The 27,199-nt window shown below is 35.5% G+C and overlaps 1 protein-coding gene across 5 annotated transcripts in view; it reads right to left on the bottom strand.

The window, feature by feature from the left end:
* The window catches only part of LOC145694679 (uncharacterized), a 368,626-nt gene that overhangs the window by 55,515 nt on the left and 285,912 nt on the right, over positions 1-27,199 (bottom strand). The gene's annotated exons all lie outside the window — the stretch shown is intronic.

Genomic DNA, 27,199 nt, shown 5'->3' with positions numbered 1-27,199 from the left:
AAGGCCGCTCGTATAGGGGGTAGCAAAGAGAGAGCAATCGCGTACCCCTGAATTTTCAAAGAAGGGTTCAGTTCTTCGAAATACATGTCAAAACACGTTGGATTTGCTGATTCACAAAGCTAGTATTTAATATATTAAATACTATATTATTGTAATTAATGCAGTTTTGCAACGTACACAAATAACGGTCATTTGACATACATGTATATCAAGGTGTGTGTATATATATTTGCGACTGCGCTTGTGTGTCGATCTTTTGGTGCCTCGTGGAAAATATTTTGTGTCTTTTTCTGACCTCAGTGCTGAATAGACAACAACAGCAGCAACAACGACGAGATACACGTTTCAAAGGCACATGGGGAATACTTATAAACACATGAAAACAGTTTACTTCATAGACTTTTCTTTTCATTCAAGTTGAAGTTTAATCAGAAAATAAACACTGCTTCATCTACTTCTAACTTCATATTTATCCTAAAAATCATTTTCTCAAAGGTCGAGTCAAAGTTATGCAAGAATCCACAATTCCATCTTTCAACGATAGTTATAAAAGAGACCTACGCGTAACCGCGCATCAAACTAAACAAAATGTCATGTGTATAATTCAATTGGCAATACAGTCCATAATTTCTCCCCTCTTACAGCATGTCGTATGAATTATAGGAGAACATTTGCCAACAAATGCAATATGTTTTCTGCCAAAAACTTTATTTCCTGTGAACAGATGAACAGCACCAACCAGATTTTCAAAAGAACTGAATAATACGATATTATAAGGTAGGTGTCTTATTCACAATGATTAAAACTAAAACAAAATGTAACTAAATTGACTAACAATCGTGACCGTTCTCTCTCCTGATTCGTAGTGGAATAAAGGCATAGTGTGAAGATATGTGCGGATATCTGCATAAATTTAGGTTTTTCCTAATTTGAGGAGATTGTCTATTTTTAGCAAACATTTAGAACCCCTCCACTCATTAGGATACGCATTGCAATGAGAGCGACATTATAAAAGCTAGCCTGAGTCAAGTATTATGTTCATTTCAAACGGAAGCACAGTGCATTTGTATAACGAACAAACGTACACTCAGCTTTATGTAGAAAATAAATCTGCGCTTTAAAGCTACAAGTATAAAACATCATTAAAAAAAAACTCTTAGCCAACTACACACACGTAATCCACTTGTTCAAAATGTTACAAACAACAGAGACTATATAATGTATTATAAATGTTCCGAAATTTTGCAGTGCAACCCCTGTGTTGTTATGCAACCACAACCGCACTGAAAAATGCGTGGTTGCCTATCAGCATGTAACTTTGCTGTAATCAACCCAGTATCTGTTGAGGTGTTTCATAGTCTACCTCCAAAGTTTACCACTAGATCTTAAAGAAATTTATATGAGATCACCGGAAAGGTATACAAAATGATAGAATTATCAAAATCGGTGCACATTGATGGAACTTATACATGAACATACCAACAATATAACATATACATAAAGGAGTTGAAATTGAGAAACAGTTCCGTTTTCTGAAGTCTGTTAAAAAGACATATGTTATTCATTTAATTTCATTTCAATGAGATTATTCAACCTTGCTCTAATAATAGTAATTATTTCTCTATCTTCAATGTGTATCTTCAATGCTAGCTTAGTACATTAGGGAAATTCCCGTTACATATCACGCTCACAGATTTGGTAATACAGATCTTTCTACCACGCTCTGTTATTTTGTGAATTTGAAAAAAGCGGAAAAGAAATCAGTTTGTTTTCGTTGGCATCTGCATACCCAAACAAACCGCAAATACACTTGTGCAATTGTTAGATAACATGGAAACCAGATGGACCCCAAGTTAGGTCGCAGAAAAGAAAATCACAATTCAAAAGGCACTATCAAGTTTTCTAAAAATTAATACTTTCTAATTTTGCGTTAGATTCATTCTCGAACACAAAGTGTCCTTTATTTTCAGTTAGATTTATCTTCACATTTAATGGTATCCTCTATTTTTCAATGGCTTTAATTTTCCATTTATTTGGTGATCTTTATTTGATGGACCCTAATTCACGTTGAATGTATATCTTCACTTGTTCCCAAAGATATATTAGGTATACCCTGAATTTCTGTTAGATTTATTAATGTGTATAAATATCCCTTATGTCATACTAAATTCATAAATTCTTGATACATTTATCTTTTTGTACGTATAAATTATAGTTATTAGTTTCTTCTTAATTCCCACTATATCTATCCTCATAAATATTTTAATTAAGTTATCAGATTTTTCCTTCATTACTTGGATTTAACTCATCTTCAACTTCCGTCAGACTTATTTTATTAGTAGTACGTAGTATACATATTAGGGATGGGCAAAACTGGTTTTTATAAAAACCGAAAACCGGTTTCTATAAAAACCGAAACCCGAAAAACCGACATTTCGGTTTTCTCCAAAACCGGTTCGGTTTTTCACCGAAACTGGTTTCGGTGAAAACTTTTCGAAAACACATAAGACTATTTCTGTGGAAATGGATTCAGTTTCCGGAGAACAATGAAACACCATTCTGGTCAGAAATAGAACAAATTTTGAAAAAGAAAAACGGAATCGGTTTTGAAGAAAACCGAAACCGGATCAGGTGAAAAACCGAATCGGTTTTGGAGAAAACCGAACCGGTTTTTCTAAAAACCGAAAACCGAAAAACCGGTTTTTGTGCCCACCACTAATACATATACGTAAGGATGCGAATGTGCTTCTCTTCATTTTACGCATTTGGATTATGACAAAACATCAGAACATGACATGTTACATTAGTACAGGAGAGGAAATTTCAACTCCATGGTTTAAATTTAAAATACTTCCAATTTACCAGTAAAAATTATATATATATATATATATATATATATATATATATATATATATATATATATATATATATATATATATATATATATATAGTGTGTGTGTGTGTGTGTGTGTGTGTGTGTGTGTGTCCGTAAAGTTACAAGTTTGATTGCGTATATCTTTTGAATCAAGAAAGATAAAGACATGAGACTTGAAACAAATATAAACGTGTTGTTCTATGTCATTTTTGAAATCATTACCAATGTTGGAATTTGTAACGTTTTTTTGTAGTGACGAAAGAAAGTACCGAAAGTGTAAAATAAATGTACAAAATGAAGAAAAACAACATTCAGTTGCAGAAAACGGATTTCCTGCGGGTGAATTCCTGTGTATATATGTGCAGTATGCATCAACATTTATCCATTGGTGAAAAAACATGACAAAGTTCATGCAGTGTTGCCATGTAAAAAGGCTATTTAATGAAAGTCTGTAAAATTGATGTTTTTTGACAAACGCGGCCCCTGTCAACACTGTGTTTTAAGTTAATTAATGATAAGCAATGAGAATTTGCACATAATTGAAAACCTGAGTTTTTATCGCAAAAATTTGCGATAAAAAATACCCACCTGGCGTATATTATGATGGTAATAGTTTTCAACCTATTTGGGGAAGCTTTAAAACATTTTGCTCGCCATGTTGAATTTTTGATTTTTGAGCTCATAATCGTTATCAGCGACCTCAAAAACGTGATGAAACTAGCTTTCAACCTATTTAAAGAATTTTAAAAAATGTTTCCCCACCACATTGGATTCTTCTTTTTGATTCCGCATAATTCTATCAACAGCTACATTTTTGATTTGTGACATAATCGTTATCATCGACCTGGAATATCTATATATTCATAAAATCATGCAAATTGACCAACGTTTTCATATTTTGACCATCTTTTTGGGATTTTAGCCCACTGTACGTCCCTCGGTTATGCCTTTTAGGTCAAAGGAAATATATGATTAGTGAAAGTGAATAAAGGTGAAATTATTTTTTTGTTTTCCCACCGGGAATCGAATTCAGACCCACATGCACCAAAAGCGTATGCGTTAGCCACTACTAGATCAGTGGGTAAGGCTGTGCAGGCTAAATTCAACGAAAATGAACATGAATGCGCCTCCTACCAACGAGTCATCATCTTTAACAAGTTTTATTACTAATGAACATTAATAAAATGATCATTCACTTGTCAAAACATTCAACAGAAGTATCGCAAGGACTGTTATTTTGTCTTAATGTTGGTTGTGTTAGTTGTTAGACAATTTGGTAACAAGTGACTCGCGACACAACAATTAAAGAAAACCACATGTGGTAATGGTAGAGAGCTCCGTGGCAATAGAGCACAGGAGTTTATTTTAGACTCGACTAAGTGTGTTAACCCGACTTGTCACGTGGTTTAGGGTCTGACGTGTTAGCGACTTTGTGTTCTTGGGGTCTCGCAAGACAGAAGACAAAAAAGCACAAAAGAATTCTAATGTTATTGTCCTCTATGAAACAAAGAGTATGAAATAACAATTCATTAATAAAGTAAAGCAAATAATTGTATCTTATTGTTGTAAAAAAGTGACTTTGAAATAAAAGGAAGAGACGGAATAAAATTTTGGAACGTTTTTCTTCTTTTGTTTTCGTTTCTTTCGTCACATGATTGGTAACAAGGGTAATGCGTCAACGTAACCTTTGAAGAGGGATTGCAACACCAAAAGAACCCTAAGAAATTTAAAAAGAGATTTTCAAGGGGAAATAACATGTAAAAATAGTTCCTCCAACTGACACCATCACAAATCTTACACAAATGGTTGCGTTTGCGGATCTTCCAAGTTCAAAATCAGTGTTGTCAGAACGTTTTGCTTCATTGGAAGTTTTACAAAAACAACATTAATGTTATGTTAATTGTTCTTATGGAAATGTGACTACAAACAGAAATAAAAGTGCTTAGAACAACGATTTGAAATACTGATGTATATCATTTGATACATTTATTATAGTTTTTTTTTTTTTGTTTTGACTTCAGTGAACAAAAAGACATATTGCTCCTACATGAATCATTTAAGGCATTCAGCTAAGCTCGTCTACAATTTTTCAATTTTAATGAATAACTTAAAAGGCAATGAAGAACATTAACCATTTAAGAAGTAAGCCAGGTAGTACGAACAAAATCCTATTATATGAACTAATAACTGTGAGCCAGATGTTATCTATTATATGAACTAATAACTGTTGAACCAGGTAGTATCTACAAAACGCTATTATGTACTAATAACTATTGAGCCAGTTAGCATCTACAAAACGCTATTATATGAACTAATAAATGTTGAGCCAAATAGTACCTACAAAACGCTATTATGAACTAATAACCGTTGAACCAGATAGTACCTACAAAACGCTATTATATGAACTAATAACTGTTGGGTTAGATAGTATCTACAAAACGTTATTATGAACTAATAACTGTTGAGCCAGATAGTATTTACAAAACGCTATTACATGAACTAATAATTGTAGTCAAGACTTCTAATATGGTGCATAAATTTGGATGCCCAACAACTATGATGACATAAACTGTTTTACCCAAATTTCTGGTCTAGAAGAAAAGGTTTGGATACTGATATATTAATTTATTTAATAACATTATGTTGATACCACCTGCTCACTTTCTGTTTTTCTGAAATTTTTCAGTGTCTAAGTTATTCAGGAAAAATAAAGGAGGGTAAAGTTAATTTTCACAAACAATATACAGTAGCTAGCTTTAAGAAAGATGCATCATCTGACCTATTTCCAATTGCGCAGATCATTTACAACGAACTTCACCTGTGCCTTATGAGAAGTTTTCACTTACAAATCCTGTGTTTCATACATAGTAATCCAGTGTTCGAAGTGGGAAAAAAGCTGAGGTGGTATGTTTTATTATGATTTTGACTCAACATACCGGCTATTTAAATATTGTCTTGATCGCTGAAAAACCAGAGACGGTATGTCCTCATTACTGAAAAACCAGAGGCGGTATGGCATACCACCGCATACCGTCTCACTTCGACCACTGTAGTAATCCGTAAAATGAATTTTGAAGTAGCACCGTTTAACCTGTTACAGAAAAAGTTCGTCTTTCATTGATTTTAATTTAGTAAATCTTTATAAATAAATACACACTGCATTTTTAATATAGGTAATCACCATATTATTATTTATTATTCACTTTCTTACGCCTCCAATTAATGTTTAATAAGTTAATAAGGAGTTTGTTCCATGTACTATTTTCTTGTAAATAGCAATTAAAGAAGTTTATGCAAAAATTTGTTTCATGTACTTTTCTTGTAAATAGCAATTAAAGAAGTTTTTATGAGGAAATTTGTTTAATGTATTTTTCTTGTAATTAGCAATTGGAGAAGTTTTGTGCTGAAATTGGTTCCATGTATTTTTCTTGTAAATAGCAATTAGAGAATTATTTTTCGGACATTTGTTCCATGTATTTTTCTTATAAATAGCAATTACAGAAGTTTTGTGCGAAAATTTGACCCGCGAAATTCAAACCCCAGTTTTGATGGCTCATAGCTTCAGAACCGAATATTCCATAATCATATTAAGCTTGTCAGGATCTCCCAAGTTAGATCAAGATCGAATGAATTTCATCCATCACAAAGGAGGATTCTGACTCAAAGTGAGTCATTATTATGCCTCATTAGAATTTCAGACTTTTGGTACCAATTATACGTTTTTATACACAAAAGAAAGTTTAATTGTTACATAGAAAGTTCCAGTGTTTGCTCTCCTAAAATTTCAGTGTCTCACTTTTAGCCACGATCCTCCCCAGGACGGGATTTAATGTTTTGTCACCCCTAGGCCGAAAGGTGTTTTTCTCTCCTCACTCCGACGTACAAAATTTTAGCACAATAGATTGTTTTTAAAGTTAAAATATATTTTAAAACGGTCAGCGTATACCTACCGAAAGTTCTAGCGTTACATAATAAGTCTCGATGACACGTGTTCAAACGTAGTTTAACGATATATGCAATTGTATTTAATCAAGACTGCACAATGGAAGAGGGAGTTTTAAAATATTGCTTTTGTGGGAATACACGTCAAAGGTGGTGTGTTATAGATCTTGGAGGGGACAGGCACCTCTGATTGAACAGAATTATTACACTTCCAAACTTCGTTATGCGTAAGTATCGAAAGTGCCAGAGAACGGTTATGTCCGTCCGTGTGTCAACAGGTATCAAAGCAAAAAACGATAAGAGATAAGGGGTCTATCAAGAAGCGGTCATTTTTGGATCGATTCGGTGTTCTAAAAAATGGATTCCATCTCTTAAGTCTATTCAAACCAGACGCAGAAGAGTAGTATAAATTAATTCATTTTCAGTTTCAACATTGATTACAATACGTAGAGCAAAAATAGTACCGTAGTAAATAGCAACACGCTGCTCTTTGGAATCAATTCAGCATCTCTAGTGATGTTATTATCTTCACTCACATCTCGCTGCTAATACCGGAACTAATAGAAATTTTCTACTACTTCCGGTTTCAATATTGATCTCCATTTAGCATCTCAAGAATAATCTATAAATCCTTTATTTAAACTGGAAGTGATAGAAATTAACCATTTCCGGTTTCAGCATCAATCGCCACAGAGCGAAAGCCGGTAACAGATAGTTAGAAGAGGTATTCTAAAAATCGATTTAGCGTCTTAAGAATAAGTCCTATCTCTTCTGTAGCAGAAATTAACCATTTCTAGCTTCAACAACGTTGATCAAACGTAATACGAGAGCAACACGCTGTTCGTTGGAATCAGTTCAGCTTCTCGAGTAAATATATCGTCTTCATCTGCATCCCTATGCTAAAACCGGAAGTGGTAGAAATTTATTAAATTCGCACAGTTTGAAAGTCTACCATAGTTTCCGAATTTCATACGGAACTTAAGTACTGTATTATTAGTACTTTCGCTTTATAAAAAAACATTGGAATGATAGAGAAACGTGCTGCTTTTGCATTTATCGTGATCAGGTAAACATAATCTTGCGGTAGAGCTATGAAAAATGCTTTCTAAATCTATTTTTGTTACAGCATCTGAATCTTTAAAAGAATCAACTTTAAGAAAACAGACTCATGCCTATTTTGGACGACATTTATTTAAATTTATGTAGAAAAAGAAAGAAGAAAAATATACTTCTCCATAAGTCATAGCGAGAAACTGTGAGTGGGGAAACGTTAAACCTCTCCAACGCAGGAACAGATGTATTGTGTTAGCTATTAAAACCAAGAACCAACTTCTGGAATGTAACCTACATATGGCGTAAAAATAATAAAACAATCACGGGTGCCTGAAAGGTAATTGCTACCCAAAACGTTTTCTCAAAAGAAGAAGGGAGAAATCTTCCGGAAACATAGGTAGGCGTTTCCTGCAGGGTTTTTATGTTTGCTTACACAAAATGCGGAAAGCAGTTTTGCGCGATTTTTTTTTCTTTTAATCTATCAGCACGTGGCCCACACGTGTCGGTGGGATTTCCACACATACAGACGCAATTTAGAAAACAGTTTGCCAACTCCCGTAAAATTTCTTTATGATTTTCTTTTTGACAACTCGCAGACAGACGACTGTGTGGGAGCGAGGTTGTCTGTGTATTTACAGTACAAAGGTTAAACTGAGTATATGTGTTGCAGGTGCAAGGGCACATCTATGTGCAGATATATTTTTTTAAAAAATTGCTTTCTATTATTATTGTTTCTCATCATTTCATGTTTCTCAGAATTAACTTACCACCACTCCTGTGATCATTAATCATTTTTCAAGGTCTAATAAAGCACAAAAGAATAAAACCACCTTCACTCCTTTTTTGAATCTTACAACTGCGATTTAACTCAATTATTAGAGGTTAATAGCATTTTGAAGTACTATTGTACTTTCAGTTTGGTGATAGTGTACAGGAAGATGCTGTCGTAACCAGGGGTAAAAGTGGATCTGAAAAGGTAGAGGGATGCATTACATCACACCGTCCCCTATGCTTATCTTTGCCCATTGCAATTTTTTAGGTAGCGGGTAACACGAAAGATATTCTTTGGAAGTAGAGGAACGATATCCTCCCGCGTTCCCCCTCACTTTTTCCCCCATCGTAACCAGGGGCTGATCCAGGGCCGACTTCTGGGGGGCGGTGGATTGTAATACTGCTACTTAGAGATACTTTTAACAGCTTCAAGCTCTGGGATGGGGTTTATTTATATGTATAAAATAATAAAGTTTCCCCTAGATCCGTCACAGCACGTAACAACAAATAAGAACGAGTTAAAAAGGATATACATTAAATTGATGTGTGTGCGTGTGTGTATGTTCTAGTAGCATTGGAACACGTCTGGAGCAATTTTAACCAAACCTGATACACACATGACTCACAATTTTGAAACAAATCCTATGGGGTTCGGTGCGAAGGAGCTATTATTTACAACAGCCCCTACAGATTAGGCAACACTTCGTAACTTAAAACAATGTTGGTTGCCTGTGCATCAGGGTCATTTTCATTGATAGAAAAAAAAAAAAGGCTCAAAAAGGCTACAGGAAGAAAACGCTCAAATTAGTGGTGGGCACACAAAAGTTTATATATATAAACAAACGAAAACGGTTTTTGAAAACATTCAAAACCTTTTTCTTAAATCGGTTCGGTTTTCTACCAAAAAACAGTTTCGGCTTTTAAACCGGTTTCAATTTTTATATCCAAACCAGTTTCGGTTTTTACCACAACCGGTTACGATTTTAAAACCAGTTCGGTTTTTTATCAAAAACCCGGTTTTGGAGAAAACCGAAATGTCGATTTTTTTTATTCCTAATTCAAATACTTTACAGAAAAAATACTGTAGGGGTAAGACACCTCTACTACCCCTAGGAGTGGGAAGGACTCACATGTAAAAATAATCGCAAACGACTGATAGTGTGCAATTCACGGTTTTCCGTGTTGCTAAAATGAATAAAAACATTTCTGATACCGTGTAAGTCCCAATTCCGCCTCCATTAGGATGGGGGTTGGGGTAAAGAAAAAGTGTCCAAAATCGACGTTATCTATTGATTGAAATCGCATTACAGGAAAACAGCTGCCCATCTGAAACGGATTTTGGCACATAGTGCATATCTCAAGCAGGATACTTTTCATATCTATATCACTTGTATTTTAAGTGGGTTCAAACATTAATACAAAACGTAGATTACTTTACGGATTTTTACCGTTACACTTTCATTGAAATGGTGTCCTAAAGACAAGGAAGGGCTTCAAATCTCCTTCTGACTTTTCGGTTCGCTGACCTCTACCTGTTTCTACCGTGTGTCATATCCACTGTGACACCACATTGCATTATACCGTTCCCTACACAAACTCCCCATTTCTTCTTTGGTCAGCCTCGCGCTCGTTGTCCATTCAGTTGTATAGCATCCATGAGCTCCCTCGTGGCTAAGCGGTTAGCGTACGCGCCTATGGCGTGGGAGACCCGGGTTCGATTCCCGGCGGGAGCTCATGTGGTTCGGATTCCACGTTAATCAGTAGGCCCACGTCTCATATAGCCTCGCTGCTGAACGGGACGCTAAACTAAAATCAACTCAACTCAATAGCATCCATTCGCTGAGCTTCGTATTCCGAATATCTTGTTCTTACATGTTCAAACCATCAAAGTCTACTTTCTTGTAGCTTTTCTACTACTGGTCTCACTTTTACTGCTCCTCGGATCACTCCATTCTTAATTTTGTTCTTCCGCGTCACTCCACACATCAACTGCAGCATCTTCAGCTTTTACAACATGCACCTTCTGTTCCTCTCTCTTCTTCGTCGTCCAACATTCCGCTCCGTATAATAGGCTATGATAAGTCTTATTACTGTTTAGTAAACATCCTACGGTCAGACATTACGGTTGGTTTAATGGGACAAGTTTTTCCGATAAATGGCCCTACAGTCGTCGTACCTCTCCCATGTATTTTTTACCCTTCACGAAAATTCACGATTTCTCTTACAAATTTCAACCTAGAGACTTCAAATTTTTAGAAAAGGAACTTCATAATCTATCGAAGGCAATAATCCATGCCGATTTTTTTTTATTCTAAATTTTTTTCAATGTTAAAATGGCTCGATTGTTGAAATCAATATCCAAACCTTTAACAATGGAACTGTTTCAACAATGAAGAAAATTCTAAATAAAAAATCGCCACAGATTGTTCTCTTTGATAGGTTATGAAGTTCCTTCTCTAAAATTTTGAAATCTCTAGGGTGATATTTGTAAGAAAAATTGTAAATATTCGTCATAGGTAAAAAAAATACATGGGAGAGATACGAAGACTGTAGTCACATCTATAGGCAAAACCTGTCTCTTTATACTAACCTTAATCCAGCTGCTTCTCTCCATTTTGCCCAATTGCTGCTAATTCTGTTGTTCACATCTTCTGTTCCTGCATTTTCCTGTAGTATTGATCCCAAGTACTTAAATTTCTTCGTTACCTTTCGTTATCACCTCTCCCCATCGCTTAGTCGTATTCTTGTATTTTTGATTACATTTTTGCGCTGAACGGACAATATAAGTACTTTGTCTGGTTTTGCTACTTTTAAGCCTTTTGCTCTTCAATGCCTTTCTCCATGTATCTAATTCATCTTGCAGTGTTTCCTTAGTTTCACACAACAACATGATGTCGTCTACAAATGGCACACTCCAACGTGCTAACTCTTGGCTATACCTTGTAAGTTCGTCCATCACAACTACAGAAACGTATGAGCTAAGACTAGATCCCTGATGAAGTCCGTTTTCACTGTCAAATCTTTTCTTACCCCACACACGCTTCTCACTTCTGTCCTACATCCATCATACATTGAATTATACAGATGTAAGATTGGAACACACCTTTTCTTTTCTGCTCACCACATACGATTCCATGGCACCCCATCATACGTTTTGGAGCTCCCTCGTGGCTAAGCGGTTAGCGTACGCGCCTTTGGCGTGGAAGTCCCGGGTTCAATTCCCGGCGGGAGCTCATGTGGTTCGGATTCCACGTTAATCAGTAGGTCCACGTCTCATATAGCCTCGCTGCTGAACGGGACGCTAAACTAAAATCACCTCACCTCACCCATCATACGTTTTCTCAAAGCCGATGAAAACCATATGGAGATCCTTCTGGTATTCTCTGTGCTTTTCCAGTAGCACCCTAAGTACAAATGTTGCATTCGTTGTCGACCATCCTGGCATCAAAACAAATTGGTTCTGTGTCAATTCACTTTCCATAAACTTATTATTTCCGTGCAAAGATTGGGTATTTCAGCTAATGGTAAATCAACAAGTGAGTTTCGTTTCACTTTGTATTTCTGCGAAACTTTTCTTAATATTGTCCTCCCATTGCGTTTAGGTCTTCCTAATGATCGTTTTCCGATTGAACCTCCAGTTAAAACTTTGAAAGCGTTTCTACTTTTTTCCATTCTCACTACATGACCTGCTCCCCTGAGCCTCCTAGATTTGATGACCATAACAATGTTTAGTAAACGGTATAAATTACGCAGTTCCCCGTTATAATGTTTCCACCTTCCCCATTCCCGTTCCTCTTGGTTTCGAAAATTCGTCTCAGAATTTTATTCTCAAAGATATTTAAAAAATATAATACAATAATAACCGCGAAACAAAAGTTATGAAATGTGCAAGAAAAGAAGCGGGAAAAGATGAACAAAATAGATCTGGTGAAAGAACTATGTTCCTTAATGAGTAAAACAACACACGATAATAGAGCCAGAACAAATCAGGCGAAGAAGGTATACGGAGAAAAAACAAGTTTCTAATCAAAACCATCGATAGAGAACTGAAAACGAGGCTGATGAAAGTATTATATAGCCTATATAGAATTTGGCATTGTATAGATGTAAAGCATAGGCTCTTAGAAGAAAAGAAGAAATTGGAAGCCTTCGAAATGTGATGCTATAAAAAGATGTTAAAATTAGATGAGAAGACAAGGTACCAAATGGGAGGATATTGGGACTGGTAAAAAAGAAGAAGAAGAAGTATATATAGAATATTCCGAAAAGAAGAAAAAATAAAATGAAATCTTTCAGTTTAACGTCCCACCATTATGCCAATTAGGCTAATGAAGACGGATGATTAAGGCAGGTGAATAATGGAAGAATTGGTGGAATAAGAGTGTAGAAGGAGACAGAAGTGCCCCGAAAAAACTCACGTACACGATATTGTCCACCACAAACTTACTTGGCCTGGGGTCGAACCTGGGAACCCACGCACCATTGAGCCGCTGTGCCTCGAAAGAGATAGGATGATGGGGCACATTATGAGACATTGAGTAATCATACTACTAGCTATGAGCTATGAAGGAGATGGCAGAAGGAAAAATATCCAGGGGACGACCACGATTTAAGTATACTGACCGAATAATACAAGATGTACATTGAAATGAAAAGTATACCGACCAAATAATAGACGATGTAAAGAAGATAAGGTATACACTCATGTCCAAAAGTATTGTCGCATATCTATAAATAAATTGTTGTAGGAATATAATTTGATAACGAATTCGCCCGATATTTCTTATAATGTTAGTATGTGTATAATCAGCAAAGACATGTATGTGGCAAATTTCACATCAAAAGAGCAGTAAATAAGAACAATAAAACTCTCTTGTCCATTTAGCAACATTCTGTTTTACTCATTATAATTTTCGTATTTATAATTCTTTTCCTATGAAATTTACCACAAACATACATTTCCCCGATTATACACTTAGTATCAGTATTAAAAGTACCCTGCAAAATCATTATCAAATTATATTCTTACAAGAAGACAGTTATAGATATGCGAGAATCATTTTGGACATGAGTGTACATGGAAATGGAAAGTCTGGTCCAAGATGGGGAAAACTGCATCAGCAATCTTTCCATTGTTTTACTTCAGAAGAACATATAATACTGTTGCTAAATTATTATTTTTATTTATTTATTTATTTATTTATTTTCAATCGACTTTCAATATCTGAACATGAAAGTTCCTCCCAATTATCTTATTTTCAATCATTTATTTAATCGAAAATGTACCGGTAATACTTGCGTGTAGGGCATAATCTCCCTATCCCCAATCGTAAAATTAACCTGTTTTACACGATTCATTCATTAAAATAATTCAAGCAAAGAAACATTAAAAATATTTTTCTTCCCGTTTGATTTATAGGTCCTAATTTATGTCCATACCGTTTTTTGTCATGGAAAACTCTGGTATGGATGCTACTTGGTACACAATGCGGAAGGCGGCAATTGATAAATCTAACACAGAATGAGGTTTGTCCTAGGTATATGCCTCTGCAATTGGCACTTGTTACACTTTGCAAATTCTTCCAATCAGTGTTGACAAATTGTTAGGATAGCGGAAGAATATTTCAGACGGTCGCAAACGATTTTCCTGAAAGTGTACGCCGCAAAGTGTCTTCCGCCGTTGTGATAAGAACCTCAAAACAAATGCTCGTTGTGTTTTAGTGGCGATAGATTTATTCCTGAAGACAGATAGCATCATTTTGAGAATTCAATGTGCATGCACTGGCAACCTTTAAACATCCGTGTTGCAGAACGACGGCAGGGTTTGGCTCGTAGCCATCGCAAGCGGCTACCAAGTCGTCTAGTTCTTTCTTTTTTCTTTTTTCTTTTTCTCTTTCTTTTGACAAAAACATTGCTGCATCGAACCATATGTAGACATGAGTTGATTGTGCTATTAATATCCAACGAACGCCTGATTTCAAACGAATGTGACCAGAAGAGAGGCAAGTGGTCAACCAGAACAGATGTTATTCGCTCTATCACATTTCCGTAAACTCCAATCAAAACATATTCACTTCCTGTTCTGTTCATGTCTCTCTCGGCTGTCGAATGGACTCATTTCTTTATAATCTTCCGAGAAACATCAACAACAATGCTATTGTTCTCCAAACTGCAACAGGGCTCAAAAAGTAGGCTACACTTCACTCCTCGCATCGGCAGCGGCGCCAATTTCTGTTCAACTTGGGGTAAGGCATTCAGGTATGTCTTTCGTCTTCGTATCTCAACAAAAACCCAAGGAAATATATCCTGTCCAGATCCTGGAGGGTCCAAGACCAAACTTTGGGGGGAACCATGTGCCCTCAGTCCCCGAAGATCGACGCCCGTCATGGGCGCCCGAAGGGGAGGGAAGGGTGGGGCAAGGGCCCCCCTCTGGCTCACAAAAATGTATACGTAATATAGCAAACCACGTATATTAAATACCACAAATGGAAGACGTGATACAGCAACCATGGGGATGGGCCCCTCCCTAGAAAATGTTCTTCGGGTGCTCCTGACGCCTGTTCTACTCGGTAAGATGGAATTTTATTAAGTATTCTGCATTTTGGCAGGTCCTTTTTTTTTTTTTTTTTTTTTTTTTTTTTTTTTTTTTAAGGTTTGGGCTTGGTAATGTTTCTTCCATGTTTGTCGATCTTTAGCTTCCTCTTTTAAGGGTCTTCACTACAGCAAAATTAAACTACCGCTAATTTTAAAGCTTTTCTGTAATATCTTCAGAACAAATAAAATATTCGAAAACCTGAAACGTAGAGTGAACTAGACAATACGATTTTGCATGTGATACCTTTATCACAATTCACCTATCTGTTTTTGTTATGCCGCTATCTACAGAACCCGCAAAAAATGCTAAATTTATCTGCAGTTGCAAATCGAAAGCATTTCTACTTTTCGAATATTTCTATTTGTTTTGAAGATATTACAGAAAAACTCTAAAATTAGCGGTAGTTTCATTTCGCTGTAGTGAAGACCCTCCCAACATTTTCTTCTATTTCTCAAATCATCGATCAAGTGTGTTCTTCTTCCTGCTATTCCTCGCTTTCCTTCCATCTTTCCTTCTATGGCGGTATGAAAAAGACAATTTCTTTGCAAGATGTGTGCCTAATCCAATTGGCCTTCCTACGAAGGACGCTGGCTAAAAAGCGTCTTCTCCTCTCTTCAGTGGCAGAGCGCTTACCTCTGGTGTGTCGGGTCTCTGGTTCCCCAGCCAAGTAAGTTTGTGGTGGACAACACCGTGCCCGTGAGTTTTCTAGGGGTACTCCCACTTTCTCATCCCACTAATTCTTCTATCATCATTTACTTGCTTTAATAATCGTCTCCCTTAGCCTAACGGGCATAAACGTGGGACGTTAAACTCAAAGCTTTCGTTTCATTTCATTTTTCTAACAATATATAGATTTGAAGATTGGTTAAAATAGGAATTTTAAGGAAATTATGTATATCTTTACGATCGAATACATACAGTTAGCTTTTCAATAAGTTCTGTTAATATATATTTTTTCTCCTTATACAAAGCCAGATATTTAGCGATGGGATGCCTGGAGTTCGAATAATTAGATTTGTGCTTCTATTTCTAATTAATTCTTGGGATTCAAAATATTTGGAGAACCATCGTTTTGAGAGAGAAGTTTTGCGACTGTATACTATTGCTGTAGCAAAGAGTACAAATAAGTAGCATATCACTATCATTCAAAGTCAGTAAACAATAATTTTTTCATGGTGGATATGGAATTGGGAACACCGTAGTAGTTAGAGCGTTGGACTCACGTCCGCGTTGTCCTGGGTTCGATTCTTGACCGGTGCTTCCCAATTTTCGGCGTCCACAAAGCGTCGTGAGGCAAACTTGGGAGTCACGTGAATAAAAATGAAATGAAATCTTTTTAAGTTTTACGTCCCACAGTTATGCCGGCTAGACTAAAGGCGACGGTAATGATGTGAAATGAATATTATGAAGAAAGTGGGAGGAAATGGGAGAACCCCGAGAAAAACCACGCATATGGTGTTTGTCCACCACAAAGATCACTTGGCTCGAGCTGGGATCGAACCAAAAGCTCCATGCACTAGAAGTGAATGCTCTACCACTGAGCCACCGTGGCTTTGAATAAAAGACCTAACGGTGTCTAGATCTAGGAAGTACCTGATACGCCAGTGAAACACAAAACGAAGCAGCACGCTGATCACATGTTCGTCGCTAAGTTACATAGTTGAACCGATTGCTAACAGATGGCGTTGGCGGTGCTCAGGCCAATAAAAAAGAATTGTTACGCCGAGTGGTTTGCTTTTGGATATGAAATTCTCATCTAGATAGTTTACCCTACAATTTACTTTCACCGCAGGCACTGCAAGTAGGCGGGACAGTCTTGTGTACCCCTCTGATTAACGAAATGATGGTACTTATTGAAACAATGCATACGAATGAAAGGTTTTATTTTCGTTTGGCTAGTAGGCTCAAAAATAACGTTTTATTTGAGCAAGACCAGATTTATGGAATATTTCTCGATAAAGTAGTATTGTTTACTAAGAATTTCTTGTCTCGTAAATTTCTATGTAATTCTCGTCTCGTTTCGATTCCTGAAGAACTTTTCCTCGTCTCATTTCGATTCTTTGAAAGCTTTTTTCTCGTTTTGTAAATTTATGGACAAAATTTATTCTCTGACTTTCTTCTTAAATTCATTTACAAGTTATCAGAATCCTTTCATGTCACGAAAGTTCTACAACGAAAATTGATGATAACATTTAAATCATATTGTAAGGTTCCATACGCTCACGTGTAAGTAGCTACTACAATATAAACACATGCTTCAAACACGAACACGTGTTATTGTGCTCGCAACATTAACACCAGCAGATGATATGAGACGGATACAAGGAAGGATCGGAAGAAAACCGAAGATGGCCGATGTCCCCTCATGGACCTTACCCCTTCAAGAGGACGTCTATAAAAGAAGACGGAAGCATCAGTCTACAGCTGATCAATAACCTATCAACACCTTTCTCCTGGGGCCGCAATTGGTTATGGAGAGATACTTTAAAACTATATCTCTGAAGTGAGCAAAGGAGATATCCTCTAATCATCTTTCTTCCGGGGCTGAAATGAGTTACGGAGAAATTCTATAATTGTCTCCTGAGAGTAGAATGGGCAAAAGAGTTCCCGTCATAACCTAAGACAAATTGAACCTTTATTCCGAGGCCACTACTATATGTGCTGAGGACTCACTAAAACTCTATCTGAAAACATTTAGAGAATTACAAAGAAACTTTGTAAAACTGTTCTAGAGATTTATTTTGTAAATAAAAGGGTGAAGCGCTTTATATCCTGGACTTTTATTAGACTCTACCGAACAAATTAATGCAATATTTATTATTGGCATTGAAACAGAAAGTATACTTTTCTTTCTGTTTCATTTTTTCCTTGTTAACTTTCTCATTAGTTTCAACTAATTTTCTTTCGATCCCTTTATAATTTTAATGACATTTTTCACTATAACTACTCTTACTCCTGATTTTGTAAATCAAAATATGTACGTTTCATACAATAAAAAAATATATAGTATAGCTTCATACTCACTGTATCGTATTCATGTAGTTTCCGAGAATCTTAGTCGTCGGATATAATTTTTTAAAAATATATATTTATAATCTTGTTTTACCATACTGATCAAGCTTCTTTTACTAAGGGCGGAAAATCTCTCTGAAACAATTGTGAAAATAAAAACTCCGTCTTCTGTCCCGGGATAAAAAAGGTTGAGCAGTTCGTTGTTAAAACTAAGAAAACCACAACATATGTGCTAGTTTTATATAAAAGGATATACGGTAGGGTTTAAGTTTAATAGACGTAGAAGAAATAAAATAGAGCAGCTAGCTAGATTTTGATTCTTGGATAGTATTATTGGCGAAGAAATGAAGTACGAATGTGAAATAAAATAAAAGATAGGAATGACGAAAGAAGCATTTAGGAGGAAGAAAACTTTATTTTGTGGGTCCTTGAATTAAAAGTTGGGGGAGAAAACGTGGGGTATTGTACTCCATGGGGTAAAAATATAGTCATGACCCGAAAGCGATTTTAAGACTGGAGACACTATAAATGTAGATATGGAGAAGAAACAAGAAAATTAGCTAGATCGAACGAAAAACGAATGAAAAGGTGTTAGAAAAGGAAAAAAGACAAAAGGTTAGATATAATTAAAAAGAGAAAGAGAGGACGTTTGAAGCACTGATTGAGAAACTGTATTCATAAGAAAAGTGATAGAAATTGTGGTTGTAGGGGACTAAAGAGGCTATAGTTATGGATACATTAGAACAGGAAACTCATACGTGAAGACGAAATGGTAAGCTGAAACCCGTGGTGTATGGAAGCTTCTAAGACGCGGGAAGCGATGTCAGTAATGATAGAATATCTATGACGATAATGTAAGTTTAGTAATGCGAAATTAAGATGCGAATCATGTAGAAAACATTTTTTTCAGTAATAGACTGGTACACAACCCTAACAGCATAATCACATAGCAGGCATATACCTATCATGCTCCCTCAAGTACATGGGAATGTATTCAGTATGCGCCTTATGTACCTCTGAGAGAGAAATCACATGAATGGCAAGTGATAGTCACAGTCTATGTCCGCCCGTAGCACATGCCTGACATGTACCTGGAAACGTGCCTAGTATGTTCTAGTTATGTTCCCCATGCCGTAAACGTCAATGAACCACAAAATTACTCCCCAAAAATATATTAAATCGCCTATATGCGTAACGTGTTTACATTAAAGTGCCTAAAAAACATTTTAAACAAGTAAAAAAAAAACGTACCCCAGGGTGGGCGCGAACCACAAATCTTTGGATTACTTGTCACGTGCTCTACCGACTTGGCCACAGAGGCGATGAAAACAATGTCGCTTGTAGAGGGATAAATTGTTGAGGTCTTTTGAATCTGGCTAATCAGAATGCTCCTTTAACCGTGTATATTCGACGATAACTGTTTGGGAGCAGATAAAATCTACTTGCTATGTAATTTTATAACAAAAAGACGAGTGTCTATTTACTTTATTTCATGGTTCTTCCATATTCACTTTCAAATGATCGGCGATAGTTTCCACTTAATAAAGTTGAGGCGTCTTCACACAATCGCTTAGAAAAAGAAGCAACAAATGCATCAAATGTGGGAGATGAATTTAGAACACCAAAATGTAGCATACCTAGCACATCTTCTGCTCTTAGAGTATCTGAAACAGTATGTACCTAGAATATGACATATATGTCCCAAGTGACGACATAAAAAAAATGACTGTTAGAGTGCGAAAATGATCCACGTATATAAATGCTACATTTGTGGTACATAGTTGCAAATATCAATTAGGTGTAACAAGTACCTAAAACTGTAGGTAGCTGAAGTACATACTTAGCACATGAATATCATATGTGCCAAGTGTCGGGTATCTAAAAAGTAGCTGGGACACCTAAATGCTACATGCTTAGCACATCCTGTGCTGTTAGGAAACTTAATATTAACTACCCTTGGTTTTATTACAAATACGAAGCTTAATTCAGGAAATAAGTCATCAAAGTCAGGGATGTTTAATATTACGTTAAATTCCTAATTTTTGTCTTTCTTTATACTTCTACGAGTCACAAAATAGAGTGGCGCTTCGTGCATGAGTAAACTACAGAAGCAAAATTTATAAAGAAAAATTTTATTCTAAACGCTACCATATTGCCAATGCTATTATAAGCTATACGGAGTAAAAAGTGCATGGAATGAAGATTTTGTGCGCCGATATTGTACCATTTAAAGCGAAATTTTTGTTTGCTTAAATCAACATGAATTAGTGATTAAATATTTTAATTTATTACTTTTACATGGAAATTGCAATTAACCCCAGGAAGCGCAAATAGGGGTATTTCCATTGTTAGTAAAAGTACGTTTGATATTACATGTGTAGGGATACTCTTTTCTTGAATCTTCCTTTTTAAAGGTGCGTCTTTCTGGCAAGTGCATAGAGGTTCATGTCTTGGCACGGCGACAGGAAGGGTATTTGACTGAGTCACAAAATGAAGCATTTCTTCTATCACATCACAAAGACACAACCAACTTAACTGTTTTGCGTCAAGCACTTTTAACCACTCTCCTGTTGAGGTCATGAGCCATTATATAGACAGACGACCTCCTTGTGACCTTAACGAATTTCCGTTTGCTCAATATGTTCACTATTAAAACACACAAGTATAAATAATTTTTAAGAGGTAAAAGTGTAAAAATCTGACAGTTTGTTTCAGTGGCATTTGCTAACTTTCTTTAAAAGGTTACTCAACCGAAGACTAGTTAAAATTCGAAACAAATATTTTAATGAAATGTAAGTGCTAATAGCCATTGGGGAAACAATCATTTTCCATAACGACACATTAATAGATGTAAACTAAGGGTTCCTCATGAGACAAAAATTAGACAGCATTCTTCCAATAGGAACATATATTTCCCGAGATGAGGCAGAATTCTTCCAATAGAAACATATTTCCCGAGACGAGACAGAGTTCTTCCAATAGAAACACATATTTCTCGAGACGAGACAGAATTATTCCAATAGAAACATATTTTCCGAGACGAGACAGAATTCTTCCAATAGAAACACACATTTTCCGAGACAAGACAACACTAGATTTGCCCAAGAGACACGCGTCAATGCTGTCTCATGAATATCGGGGCCACTTCATAAAAATATTTTACGTTAATTTTCTTGACTTAAATAATACGTCAATAAGTTCTAGACTGTTAGTCTTCTAGAATTGATTTAAATAATACTTCAATAAATTCTAGAAGAATTTTCTTGTTACATTTTGTAGATTTTCTTTGTTTTCTTGTTACATTTTCTAGAAAATGTTCTTTGTTTTCTTGTTACATTTTGTAATTATTGTTCTTTCTTGTTACATTTTGTATACTTTCTCTGTATCCTTTTAGAATTCTGTAGAGTATGTTATTAAACTTTCTATTTACATTTTGTACAAAATGTGCTTTGTTTTCATGTTACATTTTGTAGATGTTGTTCTTTGTTTTCTCGTTAGATTTGGTAGACGATGTTCTTTGTTTTCCAGTTATGTTTTTGTAATGTTCCTTGTTTTCTTGTTATCAGTTTTCTTTAAACGATAACTTCACTCTATATTAACTAGTAATGAGTGTCCTGATTGCGGCCTTTATTGCTTTGAGAAAATTTTTGTTATAAAGTACACGTTGTATTTATTTAACTTTTAACTGATTAACGTTTCATCTCAAATTAACGCGTTACAAGTTTATTTTTTCTAATTTTTGTTCTAGATAGTTTTTTTTTTTTTTTTTTTTTTTTTGCGGGGGGATGAAAATTTGACTAAGTTCAAACCGTAAATTTAATGCTCTATGACTCGGGAATCAAAAGTTTGTAGGAGAATATATTTCACATACGTGTACTAAGCAAGTCAACGTCAATCTCCATCCCAAGATTTATTACGATTGGATAAGATATGTAGATCGCGTGCGATATATACTATTTTTGTATTATTATTATTATTATTATTATTATTATTATTATTATTATTATTATTATTATTATTATTATTATTATTATTATTGCTGCAGAAACCAAATGAAGGGTTAAACATACGTATTAATAGTTTTAATATTCCATAATCTGATCACACTTCAATATGTATGTATATAATATTTTGCACATGGTCCTTGTTTTCTTGTTATCGATATATATATATATATATATATATATATATATATATATATATATATATATATATAGGGTGTTTCAAAACAACACCGACAACGTTTAAAAGGTGATTCCTGACACTAAGATAAGGCAAAGAGTATAGACCAACCTCGGTGCAAAAATGCTTCCTTTCGGAGTTATAGGCTGCCGAAAACATGAAAAACTTAAATTTAAATGTCCATAGCTCCGAAACTATGCGACCTACCGTAGTCGGGTCAAGACTTCACTTAGGAACTAATACGTGCGCTATCCAAAAATATATGTTTCAGAATCCTAAGGTATTCACACAACAATTTTTATAGAGAGAGTTTGGCTACGGGCATATAATTTGAAGTACTTAACAACTACCTCTACAAAAATTGTTGCGGAAGTACCACAGGATTCTGAAAGATATTTGGATAGGGCACATGCTAGTTCCTAAGTGAAGTCTTGACTCGACTGCGGTAGGTTCCATAGTTTTGGAGCTATGGACCTTTAAAGTTCATTTTTTCATGTTTTCGGCAGCCTATAACTCCGAAAGGAAGCATTTGTGCACCCAGGTTGGTCTATACTTTTTGCCTTATTTTGGTGTCAGGAATCACCTCCCAAACGTTGTGGGTGTTGTTTTGAAACACCCTGTATATATTTCGATAGCATGTTAAAAATCGAAATTTCATGTTGCACTTATCTCCGACATATAACTTTGTATTAAATAACACTGTAGATTAAAATTGTGCTTTGTCTTATTTAGAAATAACTGTATTGAAACAATGCAGTTTCTAAAGTTCCAGTTAAATCTGGAAATTGCAAATAGCATGGTAGTGTCATCTATTGGCGCCAGGCAGGCAGGTAGCGCAGTCAGAGACATCTATTACGATGACTGTGAACTATTAGGAGCGTTACACACAAACATAATTATAACCAGAATATATTTTCGATATATCTATATCAGATGGTGAATGAATTAATGCACTGCATCAAATTTTGAAAGAAAATTTTGTTAAAAATCCTATTCTTAAAAGATTTCGAAAACTGAAAGTAAACTATACGTAATTACGTCATCATCTGACGTAGAGACTGATCGTAATGAGATTGAGCAAATGTTCATTGTTTTACTGCTACTACAATAAATAATAATAGTTTAGCTTCGTGTTTATAATAAAATACCCTAATTATTGTTTGTTCCTGACTCAAGATGTTCTGCAATCACACTACAATAGTGTCTACACCGAAACCTCCACCGGGAATCAAACTCGGACCCTCGCGAACTATGCACTCGATATACATAGTAAACACAACCTTTTTAATTTATAAATCACATCCATTTAAAACAAATATTAATGCATATAATTAACATGCTTCTTTAACATTAAAATGAATTAAAGCCGAAATTATGTAAAATTAGCTGTTTTATTTATTTATTAAAACCAAAAACAAGTATGTCATGCTTGATTCATTTCAAAAATCAGCTTCTAAAGCTACTTTTTATAACAAACAGTAATAGCGGTATACAGGAAGAAAGCTTCGAAAGGAAATCGGTCAGGATTTAAAAGGTACCATTTCAGTATTCACCTCGTAAAAGTGAGAAAAACTGGCAGAACAATCATAATGACTGACTGCGGGATGTAAACCGAAGACCTCCCAACTACGGGAGAAACAAAGAATTTTATTGGAGATTTTTTAGCATACGATATGTTTCATTTACTGAAAAATACATTTACATTATCTGTATTAATATATATATATATATATACAAAAGGAAACGATGTTGAACTATGAAACAAATATTTCTAAAACGTATCCGTTTTATCTTCGTATTTTGAGAATATAATGAAACTTGGTCAAAACGGAATATGAATGAAGCAATAACTTTTTTTTCGCATTGAACAAAATTCTACTTTATGTAAACTCATATGAAACAACTACATACGACATTTATGATTAAAACATACTGTATTTACTTTAGACAACTTTCCACCTTACACAAGTTCCGTTTTAGACAAGTTATACTATAAGTTCCCTGGGAATGAAATTTTCTGTATTTAGAAATAAGCCATTTTATGTTACAATTCTATCGCAACAAGACGTACACATGCAGTTTTATTTCCACGCACCATAAAAGGCAACAAAACAGATTTACTTCCGATCTACAGTCTAGCTCTATTCTTAACCAATAACCTATGTATTACTTAACGTATTATGGTATGGTCTTATGTGAACCGGTAAAGTCAACAACAAGATCACAGCGCCACACAATTTATAAATAGTTATCGATAAATATGAATATTTATTTTTTGAACATACCTGAGTCCAGAGTCCGATGTCCTTATGTGAGTGCGATCCCCCTTAGCTCCAACAGATACTGTGGTAGAGTTTTAGGATGAGAGCTTGCTAGGGACACGACGCAGGCAGGGCAAGGCACAGAGAACAGATTTAGACTGCGGAACACACATACGGGAATGGGTGGGGGGAGGAGAGCATATACACTCTCACACACACATACACACAGCACCAAGAAGTAGGAAAAATATATAAAAAGAGGGAAGGGGTCCAAAAAGTAGGTGTAAGAAAGGAGAAGAAAGTACTACCTTCCCCTCAAGGACGGTTCCCCTTCCATTTCGGGAGATAATTTTAGAATTCCAAGTGTCTCTCTCTCTCTCTCTCTCTCTCTCTCTCTCTCTCTCTCTCTCTCTCTCTCTCTTCCTCTTTCCAAAAAGCATCATTATTATCGTAGAGGATAGTTCAGTCTATTTTTTTCTTTTTAATTTCTTTGGTACTCTACCAATTTATATCCTACCTCACTATATTCTATATATTGTTTAAATTCATATACTATTAGAATTACATAGGTTCTCTCACCTCCTATGTTCGCATAATCAACTTATTTCCTCAGGGTTACTAACCAGCAACAACACTCAAGTTTATTATTATTCATTAGCAACACAAGTACCAGTTCTTCGCACGGACTTTAATAATATGCACACAGTACAGTACTTTGGGTTTTATAACTTGGGGGCTTCTGTTCTATTTTGTAATATTGTTGAGCCCCAGAAAACGTGTAACTTCCCCCAATGTCCACTTAAGCCGAAAATCAATAAAAGACTTCGTACACAATTAGATGTGGAGAAGATTTATCTGTGTGCAAAATTTAATGGAGATGACTCCTTTCTAGATCTATCTGTGTACAAAATTTAATGGCTAGATCTATCTGTGTACAAATTTAATGGCTCTAGGTGAATTCTTTCTAAATCTATCTGTGTACAAAATTTCATGGCTCTAGATGACTTCCTTCTAGATCTATCTGTGTACAAAATTTAATGGCTCTAGGTGAATTCTTTCTAGATCTATCTGTGTACAAAATTTCATGGCTCTAGATGACTTCCTTCTAAATCTATCTGTGTACAAAATTTCATGGCTCTAGATGACTTCTTTCTAGATCTATCTGTGTACAAAATTTAATGGCTCTAGGTGAATTCTTTCTAGATCTATCTGTGTATAAAATTTAATGGCTCTAGGTCAGTGCTATTCAACCGGGTGTACGCATACCCCTGGTGGTACGCGAATATATTTCTAGGAGTACGTAATGTTGCTTCTGGTGGGGATCTGCTGGAAATGTCTGTTGACAGTCCACTGCAAATGAAATTCGATAACTTGTCAATTTGTAATATTTGTATTTATGCTCGAAAAGAGTACAATGAATCAGTGATAGTGCTATTCCACAGCTTCTTCCATTTCCATCAACATGTTTGTGTGAACAGGGATTCTCTGAATTAACAACAATAAAAACGAAGCACAGAAATTGTTTGAATCAGAATCAGCTCTAATTCTCGCACTCTCGAAGATTCAACCAAGAATCGAGAGGTTGGCGTCTCGGAAACATCTCATTAACAGGTTAATTCTAAAGTTACTTTTAGTTTTTGAATTTTTAACATTGTCCTCTGTGTACGAGTTATCAGGGAGGATGAGGAGAAAAGCCTCCTCAGTAGAACTGCTTGTCTCTCATATGTTTTGAAATTTCCCATGTTATTTTTTTCGGATGTGCACTTTATGCTTCTGTAAATAATCTCTTGATTGGCACACTGATTGTCCTTTTGTTGGGTCTCTATTTGCCTCTTATTAATCAACAGAACATGCGTATTAAGTTCAATAGGTTAATTTCGATTTAATTTCTTTTAAACAGCTTCAGGGATACACAATTGGATGGCGAACTGTGTCTAGGGGTACGCGAGAAAAAAAGGTTAAATAGCATTGCTCTAGGTGACTTCTTTCTAGATCTATCTGTGTACAAAATTTAATGGCTCTAGATGACTTCTTTCTAAATCTATCTGTGTACAAAATTGAATGGCTCTAGATGACTTCCTTCTAGATCTATCTGTGTACAAAATTTAATGGCTCTAGATGACTTCTTTCTAGATCTATCTATGTACAAAATTTAATGGCTCTAGGTGAATCTTTTGTATGTCAAAATATGGTGGCAATCACAATCATACGTTCTTTCTTTTTACTAGTGTACATAGATTATGATAGTATGAGCACAGTCGAGTTTCTTTTTCCTTTTTTTTAATGAACAATGGATACCCTTAAAACGCTATATTCTCACAGTGATATCGAAATTCGAATACTGTGATACCTTTGAACCGTTTCAGAACCTTATTTGAGCTCCAAACTATTCAATTTCCAAGATATTTTTACCTTTTAAAATAATAGAAACGGATTAATCAGTTTCTGAGTCTTACTAACTTGAATTTTTAAAGGGGGCGCGGTGGCTAAGTGGTAGAGCGTTCACCT

The sequence above is a fragment of the Thermobia domestica genome, chromosome 9 (assembly GCF_964235325.1).
Source record: "Thermobia domestica chromosome 9, izTheDome1.hap1.1, whole genome shotgun sequence".
In the NCBI taxonomy this organism is placed as follows: domain Eukaryota; kingdom Metazoa; phylum Arthropoda; class Insecta; order Zygentoma; family Lepismatidae; genus Thermobia; species Thermobia domestica.
This window is presented reverse-complemented; position numbering and strand designations above follow the sequence as displayed.